We start from the raw sequence: 12,150 nt of genomic DNA on the forward strand, positions 1-12,150 counted from the left end.
AAGGGTGACGCCGATTGCTTGATGGCCAGCTGCTGTGCCGGGGTGAAGGAGGGGTCAGCAGGTGTCCAGGGAGAAGAGGGGTTAGGCTTGGGCTTTTGGCTCATGACTTCTATTTATTTAGCACTGGCCTACTGATCTGAGGAATGCTATAATGCTCGACTTCACTCAATGTGGCCAGGGGTGCTCGGGTTGGACCCGTCAAACTGGGCAGCGCTGGCCGCTGAATGTGGCCGAGGCTCGACAATGTATGTGGGCAGGGGTGGTCGCGCTGGCACTACAATCAAGCCCAAAGTCGCGCGACGTTTCGCTGTTTATGTACCTTCTTCAGGCGAGGCCTTATTCAACTAAGAGAGGCAGGGTTAAGCTTAAGGTTAGGGTTAGGCTTTTAAATCCGCATTCCCAAATACATTGCAATTAACCTTGTGCACTGTCCACCGACAAGGTGTTTAGATGGCGGCCACAGTCCCCCACCAACTACCCCACCGTCCCACGCAATCCAAAAATTCAATGGCAGCTAACAATGGTCCCTCAGTTTGGCTCAGTCGCATCATCGGGACCCCAATTTGGTCCCCTGTTTCACTACAACAAAGCCCAAAGTCGCGCGACGTTTCGCTTTTCTTCAACCCTCTTCAGGCGAGGGTTTAGACTTTTCCACGAGCGGCATGTCGGTGGCCTTCTAAGGCTCGTGAAAATCAAATCACTTGATTGGAAGCTGCCAATTTGCCATAACAATATGGAAGGACCTCTAAAATCTGTTGTACATACTTTGTGCTACTGCACTTACCAGCATGCTTTGTGTCTTGCACATTTCCTATGTTCTTGTGGGTTTCGAAACATGTGAACCAATGGAATGTATTTGCTCTTTGTATTTTTATTTGAATTTTGTTATTAGCCAATGATGTGGTGTGGAGTTGTTATGCCCGCGAAATCACGAGCTTCGCAACGGTCCATCTCCTCACGGAGAGGGAGGAGTTAGGCAGCCCGAGTGAGTACGACGAAGAGAGAGGGCCATTTTTCTGCTGCTCCGTCTAAGTACCCGTTTCGCGGAGACTTTATACACAGCCCGTGTACTAGGCCCGCATTTGAGGTCAGGAGTGTTGCGATTGGCCCGCGGTCGTATGCTTGCTGGTGGGCTTTGTTTTAGTATGCCGATCATTTTGTTTATGCCCCATAGCCAGTGTCGCCGCTAGCTAGCTAAGTGCATTTAGCATCCAGTGCTAGTGTGTTAGCTAGCCGACTAGAGTTGTGGAGGCTAGTCAGAAGTCATCGGGCTGCGCTGGACGGTGATCTAACTAGGGGAGCCGCTCTGCTCCATTCCTGGGACCTGTCTGCTATCCAAAGAGGACTCGCTTCATCTGCTCTATCTTCGCCAGGGTTGTTTGAACATTGCAACCTTTGGCCATTTGCTACCGGGGAGCCGACACATGCCAGCTGCTAGGCTAGCACTACGCCTTCCATCCTCTGGACTGCACACAGCCTCCCGGTCGAGTAACCCGAAAATTTCATTTATACTCACACACACACGCACACTTTTATCTCGTCGCCTGGGCATCGTGGCGGTGGCTGCCTTGCCCTCCGCTCAGAGAGCTGCTTTAATGTGCACCAACGGGCCCCAACGGAAAGTGCTGGGTATTTGTGTGTTCTTTTGATACTTTCTTCCTGTTTATTGTGACCGCTTGTCCCACCCTGTGTAATTTCAATTAATGTTTATTTAATCAGCAATACTACACTCGTGTGGTACTCTCTCTCTCTCTCTCTCTCTCTCTCATTATTATCAAATAAATCCTATTATTATTAATTATATTTCGGGTGTATTGGCAGCTCATTTTCCGCATATGCAAAGCCTAGGTTACTTATAGAGTGCTGGTAATAAGCTTGTACAGTAATTCAGTACACAGCAGAGTTATAAGATCTGCATTGACCACATGTTTGTTTCATTCTGGGAAGATATACCATTCACCAGCCTTAGCTAAGTGTAGTACTTTCACAGTGGAGGCACCGCGCTACTAAATTGATTATTATCTTGGTTAATTATTTCTATTATCAATTATCACTAATATTGTCATTAGTGACACTAGCCTACTAGTACACAGGAGGTTCAGCCAGCTCACCATTCCACCGCTGAGAACTCAGGATGCTGTTGCGCTATTGATTTGTATTGTAACACTTTAGTAACTGGTAGCATTAGGCTTTTGTCTTGTTTAAATGTGCTTGGCGTTGCCCGCCAGTGAAAAAGGGGTTACAAATAGCTTTACACTAGTCCAACTCACCGAGCAGGGGGCGACGTCCCTCTTTGTCGGAGTCCGTCGTAAAAAGAGAGAGTGAACCACAGCTCCGCCTCTAAATACGTCACTGGGAAATATGACACCACCTCCGGTGGGTGTGTGCTTTCCCCCGGGACAGACGTTCCCTAACCATGCCGTTGTCCCGGGAAAATGGACCCGCCCATCTGTTGGATCGCCAGGTCTTTCTCCGGAAACACCGGATGACGACCCAGTCGCCGGGGAGGTAGGAATGGAGAACCTTCTCAGCTGGGGTGGGGAGAGCAGCTGCCACCTGTTTGGGAGACTTGGGAGAGAGCAGAGGAGAGATTACAGCAGTGCTGTAGCATAGCATGCTCGTAAAGAGCGGTTTGGGGAAGAGCTCCCGGCGCAGGGCCCGTTCCCATGGTCGGAGGCCGTCCCATGACAATCTCAAAAGGACTAAGCCCTGCTCTGGAGTGTCTTTGTCGCACGCGCATGTACATAAGTACCAGAAGACGTAAGAAACTGTCTCTGTTGCCAGAGAGCACCAAAGTCCACGCCGAAAGCGTAGCGTGAATCCGTGTAGATGGTGACAGACCAGCCAGCTGCCAGCTCGCAGGCCGCAGAGAGGGCCGTGAGTTCAGCAGCCTGTGCAGAGAGGTGAGAGGGCAACGAGCTGCAATTAAGGCAAGCGGAGGCAGAGCAAACGACCCAACCAACCTGACATTGGCCGGTGGTAAGACAGCGGGAAGCCGACCCATCCACAAAAAGGACAACGTCAGGGTTGGCAAGAGGAGTGGAGCTGAGATCAGGCTGAGGTGAACAAACAGCAGAGACAGCTGCAACGCAGTCGTGTGGTTCACCATCGTCTGGTGAGGGAAGAAGGGTGGCGGGGTTAAGGACAGTGCAACGTTTGACAGTGATGGTGGGCATGTCAAGGAGCACAGTGTTGTAACGTAGCCACCGGGCTGCGGACAGCTGTGACCTTTTCTGTTCAAGTAGGAGGAGCGGGACCGCATGGGGAACCAGGAGAGTAACGTCGGAGTACCCCACGATGTCTCGCGAGGCCATCACAGCCTTTTCAGCAGCAGCGACGGCTCGAAGGCAGCGAGGCAAGCCAGCCGCTACCGGGTCAAGTTTGGCGGAGAAGTAAGCCACAGGGCGCAGCTTGCAGTCCCCCATGAGACTGACTGCAAGAGGACGGAGATCATGCAGCCGTTGCGCTCATCCACAGTTTGAGTGAATGCTTGAGCGGGCTCCGGATAGCCAAGAGTTGGTGCGATTTGGAGCTGGACTTTCAGTCCCTCAAAGGCTTTAGTTGCCTCTGGGGTCCACAAGAGGACCTGTGAGGCGGGTGCATGAGAGTCAATGAGGGCCCGAAGGGGTTTGTCAAAGGTTGCAAATGCCGGAACGAACAAGCGACACAGTAGGAAGCCATGCCTAAGAACAGGGTATCTGCAGGTTTCACTAAGTTAATTTCAAGACTTTATAAGACCTTTTTAATGCCACTTGGATCGGAATTTAAGACCAAGATCTACAACAAAATATATACATATGGTTGGTAAGCCCTAACGCCCAACAGCTGAATATTTAAATATTTGATTCGCGCGAGTGCAGTTTTATCGAAATGGTTAAACAAATGTATGTTTTGTGACACGCTGATGTTGTAACCGCATTTCTTGACGTTCAGACCGAATATTTAAAGATTTGATTCGCGGAATTTCGCGCGATTGCAAACAGATAAGCTGAAGTCCTCCTCCATGTTGAAAAAGCTGCCATAAACTACACGCTGCTGTGACTGGTTGATTCGCTGTGAGCATTTGATGACAAAACAACGAATCACAGCAGAGCGCGCAGCGGAGGTCCCTCCCCCCTCCATCTGGCCGATCAATTCTAGCATCAACTTTTCTTCTTCTTCTCTCGGCTGCTATTTTGTCATGACTTAGTTAGCATTTGTCCGCCAAATTCTGTATAGGCTATACCATTTAGCAATTAACCGCTCAGTAAAACCAACATCGGTATTCTTTTCGATAACTAGTTACATTAATATTACCTACAACCGTGAGTTGCAGGTAATATTGCCATGGTATCGCATCATCCAGGTCATTTCTTTGTCTATGGGGGATACATATTTGTTTTAATTACAGGGAATAGCATGCTATAGGTAACAGGTGCGCCTGATACGAACCTGGAATTCATGAAAATAGCATGTGTGTTAGAGTTTATGGGAGACCCCAAGCGCACGACACCAGACAGAGATGGGGTTAGCCGAAAACTGGCGTACTTTATTCAAACATAGGAAGGCAATGAGCGACAAGGAAAAAACGGAAAGTCCAAGGGGGGAAAAAACTCGCGGGTAATCCAAACGGGAACAAGGCAGGATACTTCCACGGGGAAACCTTGCAAGGGAAAAACATGAACCAAGGGCTGGGATGAGTTCGTAGAGAAAAGGACCGTGAGAGGAGAGTCGCCGCTACTGCGGGGAGGTAACAACACGAACTGACAACGGGCACGTGGGAGGCCACCAAACTTAAGCCCAGCCCTGATGACTAAGCCCGGCCCTGACGAGCCGATTGGCTGCCGGCATGGGGTGGGCGGGCCACGGTGCGGGGTGGGCGAGCCATAACACTTGTTTCCCTTTTATTTTATTTTTTCCCCCTCAAAATTCACTTAATCCTACCAAATGACCACTTCTATTAGTGCGAGACCGAGGGTGAACAGCCGCTTAATTGTCAGTGCACGACCTCATCTGGTTTCAATAGTACGCGTTTTAAATGATCATTTTATCCTTTAAAGAATTCTGCTTACCCGTGCGATGAATCTCCCAGGGTTTTGCTGAGGGATCTCAGCGACACCGACCAAACGGACCACCCGCCTCTCCCTTTCTTCTTCTCAAACCTGGTGAGGTTATTGGGAGATCGGTGACTATGTCCTTGTCCCGAGATGATCGGTCAGCCGGTTGTCCGTCTGGCGGGGCGACGTGAGATCCCGCTTCTGACACCAAATTGTTGTGGATTTTCCTTTATCCTTTTAATGGGCTCTTACCCCAGGAACCTCTGGGGAGAATAATCATCGGACAAATATTAAAGAAAACAGAGAATCTTTAATGCATCTGCAGATGGAGAGACATAAGGCCACACAGAGGTTCGTCTGTGAGGATATGCTCTGCCTCTGAGCTGGAGATAGTGGTTTTTTATAGAACAGTCCGTCGCGTCATACACTATGTTTCCTGCGTCAACTAAGGTGTAATCTTAAAAAGGAATGAAGGAAAAATCTACGTTAATCACGTTCTGTGCCTCATGAGTGTCTGTACGCCTGTTGCACTTGTCTTTTGCTCAACCTGGCCGTTCCTGGGATGCGGCAACGGGGAGGCAAGCATAATAACAGTTGCTATGTGGCCCCATGGAAGGTACGCATGAGAACAATGGTCATGTGTGTCTGCAGTGAATGAGAAGTTTCATACACACAGACAAGTGGAAAACCACAGAGTACATACGGAGTGCATATGGAGAACATTTTGTACTCCACATACATCACCAACATCCTGCTCAGCTCTCCCCTTCTCAGCCTCCTCCTGCTCAGCTGCACCACTCTCCTCTCAGAGCCTCACCGCAGCCACATCGTGATGACACGACTGGTACGAATGACATTGCGAGCTACTTGGTGCGCCGAGAGCTTGTGAATTCCGGTCTCATCCAGTTCAACGAGCGCCCAGAAAATTATTGGGCATGGAACTCCTCTTTCTTCAACGCCATTGAAGGACTGAACTTAACTGCCAGCGAGGAGCTCGACCTCTTGACAAAGTCGTTAGGAAAAGAGTTCTCAGAGCACGTTACAAGGATTCGCTATGTGCACGTCACCGACCCTGTAGTGGGCCTACAACATGTCTGGGAACGCCTAGAAGAGTGCTCCCCTGAAGTGATCGAGAGAGCGCTCTTCGAGAGGATAGAGAACTTTCCAAAAATCGCTGAGAAAGACCCCGTAAAGTTGAGGGAACTGGGAGACCTGCTGATGGAGTTAGACTCTGCTAAGTGTGAGGGCTACCTGCCGGGGATCTCGTACCTGGACACCGCCAGGCGTGTCAACCCGATCGTTGAGAAGCTGCCACACAGTCTACAAGAGAGATGGATAACTAAGGGTTCCCAGTACAAAGAGCAGCACCATGTCTCTCGCCCCCCCCCATTCACCTTCTTCGCAGACTTCATCTGCAGCGAGGCACACAGAAGAAACGACCCCAGCTTTACTCTCCCTTCAGCTCCCTCGAAAACGTCCAACAAGTCCTCCACAGGGTCCTCAAAACATGAGCGATCAGAAAAGGAATCAAGACACGCCAAAAGGCATGTCTCCACCCACAAGACAGAGGTCTCAACAAACCGCTCAGCTTCTCAGTCACGCAGTTCGAGCAGCAAGCCTGGCGACAAAGGTAAACAATGTCCCATCCATCAGAAGCGCCATCCTCTAAAGAAATGTCGGGGTTTTCGAAGCAAGTCTCTTGAGGAGCGCAAAGCCTTTCTGAAAGAGATTGGTGCCTGCTACAGGTGTTGCTCCTCCACAACTCACCTGGCGAAGAACTGTAAGGCAACTTTGAAGTGCAGCGAATGTGAGAGCGATGACCACATAGCGGCGCTCCACCCTGGACCTCCTCCACGGGACAAAAAAGACAAGGACCCCACCTCAGAGCATGGCGGGGAGAGTGAAGAGGAGGCGCCTCCACCAGCAGTCATCTCTAAATGCACAGAAGTTTGTGGCAGAGGCCAAAGCCTCAGATCCTGTGCCAAAATCTGCCTGGTGAAGGTATACGCCAAAGCACACCCAGACAGAGCTAGTAACGTCTACATCGTCCTGGACGACCAGAGCAACAGATCTCTGGCGAGGTCTGATTTCTTCCACCTCATCCAAATCAGAGGTTCAGACTCACTGTACACCCTGCGTACATGTGCAGGTGTCACCGAGACATCTGGAAGAAGAGCCACAGGGTTCTTGGCGGAGTCGTTGGATGGAAAAAAACAAGTGTGCTGCTTCCAACACTCATTGAGTGCAACCATATGCCTGACGATCGGTCAGAAATCCCGACCCCAGAAGCTGCACAGCACCACAGCCACCTGAAGTCCATCGCTCGCAGAATCCCTCGCCTGGACCCTGAAGCCCAGATCCTGATACTTCTGGGACGCCACATCCTTCAGGTCCACAAAGTCAGGGAGCAACGCAATGGTCCTCCCAGCGCCCCCTATGCCCAACGTCTAGACCTGGGTTGGGTGGTTATAGGGGACGTGTGCCTGGGTTCAGCCCACAAGCCAGCAGCTGTGACTTCCTATCGCACCAGCGTGCTCGAAAACGGAAGGCCATCTCTCCTCACTCCGTGCCCCAACCGTCTCCAGGTCAAGGAAAGGTTCCTCCTTACAGCATCAAACATGACACCCCAGTCCCTGATGACGACAAAGTGGGGCTTTCCATCGAAGATCGTCTGTTCCTGGAGTTCATGGACAGAGAGATGGTGATGGACGACACCAACAGCTGGGTGGTGCCTCTCCCATTCCGATCCCCTCGTCGACGGCTCCCGAACAATCGAGACCAAGCTCTCAGCAGACTTACCTCTCCCCGCCGCACCCTGGAAAGAAAGCCTAAGATGAAAGCCGACTTCGTCAAACCTTCATGCAAAACATCTTGTATTTATTTATGTATTTGTATTATATAATACAGACAAGAAGGAAAAAGGCAGAGACAAACATTGAAAAAGTCAATTTCTGTTAATGTGTTTTACATGTTATGCATTGCATTTCAAATAAAAGTCCAAAAGTAAGACTAAGGTCCATTTTTGGTATTTTTGGTACTCACTATAGGGGGCTGTTTTACTCCAGAAACATACATATATACTGTTTATGTGTATGTGTATTTGTATATGTATATATTGAGGAGCTGCTGTATCAAAATTAGTTGTCTTCCTCCAGAACTTAGTAAATTTGTCCATACATAGGTTCAGGGATAAAGTCCGCTTTTCTATGTTATATATTCATTTTATGATTCCAATCCATTCCTCTTTGCTGTAGCTCAGCATTTAAATAATTTTTCTTAGATTTGTTGGTTTAGTCAGTGTTTCCTCTACCCAAAATGTGTTATGCTTTTCTTTCACAAATGTGGGAATGATGGTCCAAAATTGCGTTAAAATGTACAAAACAGTGAAATTTATCTTGCCTGGCCGGCCAGCACTCTAGATACTCAGCACCCAAAAGCTCTGATCCTAGAATCGCCTCTGGTCAGCGCCAATCTTGTTATACGCAGCAAAAGACTGTGGCTGACTAGATAGCTATATCAGATGGCATAATTTTCTTGAATTATTAATTGATTATTAGCATTACACAATGTGTGAATTAATGTAATGTTTGATTTTGCAGTTTGGATGAGAAAAAACCCCGCAAGTTGGGTGTGAGATGGATGAAAAAGAAGAATTCTGGAATGAGTTGGACGACATGGTGGAGAGGGTACCCAAGGAGGAGAGAGTGGTGATTGGAGCGGACTTCAATGGACATGTTGGTGAAGGGAACAGAGGTGATGAGGAGGTGATGGGAAAGTATGGAGTCAAGAAGAGAAATGTGGAAGGACAGATGGTGGTCGATTTTGCGAAAAGGATGGAAATGGCTGTGGTGAATACATATTTCAAGAAGAGGGAGGAACACAGGGTGACGTACAAGAGTGGAGGAAAGTGCACACAGGTGGACTATATCTTATGTAGAAAGCACCATCTAAAAGGGATTGGAGACTGCAAGGTGGTGACAGGGGAGAGCGTAGCCAGGCAGCATCGGATGGTGGTCTGTAGGATGACTTTGGAGACCAAGAAGAGGAAGCGAGTGAAGACACAGCCGAAGATCAAATGGTGGAAGTTGAAGAAGGAAGACTGTTGTGTGGAGTTCAGGCAGGAGTTAAGACAGGCACTGGGTGGTAGTGAAGAGTTGCCAGATGGCTGGAAAACCACTGCAGAAATAGTGAGGGAGACAGCTAGGAAGGTACTTGGTGTGTCATCAGGACAGAGGAAGGAAGACAAGGAGACTTGGTGGTGGAATGAGGAAGTACAGCAAATTATACAGAGGAAAAGGTTGGCAAAGAAGAAGTGGGATAGTCAGAGAGATGAAGAAAGTAGACAGGAGTACAAGGAGATGCAGCGTAAAGCAAAGAGAGAGGTGGCAAAGGCAAAGGAAAAGGCGTATGGTGAGTTGTATGACAGATTAGACACTAAGGAAGGAGAAAAGGACTTGTACCGATTGGCTAGACAGAGGGACCAAGCTGCAAAGGATGTGCAGCAAGTTAGGGCGATCAAGGATAGAGATGGAAATGTGCTGACAAGCGAGGAGAGTGTGCTAAGAAGGTGGAAGGAATACTTTGAGGGACTGATGAATGAAGAAAATGAGAGAGAGAGAAGGTTGGATGATGTAGGGATTGTGAATCAGGAAGTTCAGCGGATTAGCAAGGAGGAAGTGAGGGCAGCTATGAAGAGGATGAAGAATGGAAAGGCAGTTGGTCCTGATGACATACCTGTGGAGGCATGGAGATGTTTAGGAGAGATGGCAGTGGAGTTTCTAACTAGATTGTTTAACACAATCCTGGAAAGTGAGAGGATGCCTGAGGAGTGGAGAAGAAGCATACTGGTACCGATTTTCAAGAACAAGGGCGATGTGCAGAACTGTAACAACTACAGAGGTATAAAGTTGATCAGCCACAGCATGAAGATTTGGGAAAGAGTAATAGAAGCTAGGTTAAGAGGAGAGGTGACGATCAGCGAGCAGCAGTATGGTTTCATGCCACGAAAGAGCACCACAGATGCGATGTTTGCTTTGAGAATGTTGATTGAGAAGTATAGAGAAGGCCAGAAAGAGTTGCACTGTGTCTTTGTAGATTTAGAGAAAGCTTACGACAGAGTACCGAGAGAGGAGGTGTGGTATTGTATGAGGAAGTCAGGAGTTGCAGAGAAGTATGTAGGAGTGGTGCAGGATACGTATGAGGGAAGTGTGACAATGGTGAGGTGTGCGGTTGGAATGACGGATGGGTTCAAGGTGGAGGTGGGATTACATCAAGGATCGGCTCTTAGCCCTTTCTTGTTTGCAATGGTGATGGACAGGTTGACGGACAAGATCAGGCAGGAGTCTCCATGGACGATGATGTTCGCGGATGACATTGTGATCTGTAGTGAGAGTAGGGTGCAGGTTGAGGAGAGCCTGGAGAGGTGGAGGTATGCACTGGAGAGAAGAGGAATGAAAGTCAGTAGGAGCAAGACGGAATACCTATGCGTGAATGAGAGAGAGGACAGTGGAATGGTCAGGATGCAAGGAGTGGAGGTGACAAAGACATCTGAGTTTAAATACTTGGGGTCAACTGTCCAAAGTAACGGGGAGTGCAGTAGAGAGGTGAAAAAGAGAGTGCAGGCAGGTTGGAGTGGGTGGAGAAGAGTGTCAGGAGTGATTTGCGACAGAAGGGTACCAGCAAGAGTTAAAGGGAAAGTTTACAAGATGGTTGTGAGACCAGCTATGTTATATGGTTTGGAGACATTGGCACTGACGAAAAGACAGGAGGCGGAGCTGGAGGTGGCAGAGTTGAAGATGCTAAGATTTTCACTGGGAGTAACGAAGAAGGACAGGATTAGGAACGATTATATTAGAGGGACCGCTCAGGTTGGACGGTTTGGAGACAAAGCAAGAGAGGCAAGATTGAGATGGCTTGGACATGTGTGGAGGAGAGATGCTGAGTATATTGGGAGAAGGATGCTGAATATGGAGCTGCCAGGGAAGAGGAGAAGAGGAAGGCCAAAGAGGAGGTTTATGGATGTGGTGAGGGAAGACATGCAGGTGGCTGGTGTGACAGAGGAAGACGCAGAAGACAGGAAGAAATGGAAACGGATGATCTGCTGTGGCGACCCCTAACGGGAGCAGCCGAAAGTAGTAGTAGTAGGATGAGAAAAAAAAAGGAGCCGCTGTGGGTACCACATACTGGAATGAGAAGCATGCAAAAGTGTTTATGCACTTTGTGTTAAGTTTGATAAGTTAACTTTTGTTGGTGCCTATAATACAGTTAATACGGTAGCCTGTTTCGTTAGTCACTTCTCCAGCAGTCTTTACGGTAACCCTCCTGTTAGGAGGAAGGCGCGCTGCTAGTGAAAGGCACTTGTTGAAATGTTTGGTAGGCTGAGGCCACTTGCTGTTGAGAGCGCAAATAAGTTCAGTTAAATAAGTACAGTTGTCTTATTTGAAACTAACATTGGTAGCAGAGGATGGTTGCCTCGAATGACTTCAGACAGCCTCCTGGATTTGACGAAAAGAAGCCGTATGAAAACTGGAAAAATTAAGTGGAAATATGGAGACGGGTGACGAACTTGGACAAGAAAAAGCAAGCGTTGGCTGTGGCTCTATCGTTGACAGGTAGAGCGAGGGATACTGCTTTAGGAATAAATGTGGATGATCTAAATAAGGATGATGGAATGACCACTTTGATTGGGGAACTTGACAAGATTTTTTTGAGAGAAGAGAAGGACCGGGCTTACGAAGCCTATTCTGAGTTTGATCGAATATCGAGGGAAAATGGCGTCTCGATGGTGGACTTTATTGTTGATTTTGAACAGAAATACAACAGGATCCGTAAATTCGAGATGGTTCTGCCCGACGCTGTTTTGGCGTTTAAACTACTGGATACAGCAAGTCTTGATGTGAAAGACAAGCAACTGGCATTGACTGCATGTGGTAAACACACTTTTGATTATATGAAGTCAGCACTGAAACGCATATTCGGAGAAAAACATGAGCAGAAGGCGGGAGCCATTAACGTGAGTCAGGATGCAGCCTACTACACAGATCAAAGAAAACCGCACCCACGAACCCAAAGTGTGCAAGCTAGAGGACCACTCGCAGGCACAAATCCACTTGAT

The sequence above is a fragment of the Lampris incognitus genome, unplaced genomic scaffold (assembly GCF_029633865.1).
Source record: "Lampris incognitus isolate fLamInc1 unplaced genomic scaffold, fLamInc1.hap2 scaffold_62, whole genome shotgun sequence".
Taxonomy (NCBI): Eukaryota; Metazoa; Chordata; class Actinopteri; order Lampriformes; family Lampridae; genus Lampris; species Lampris incognitus.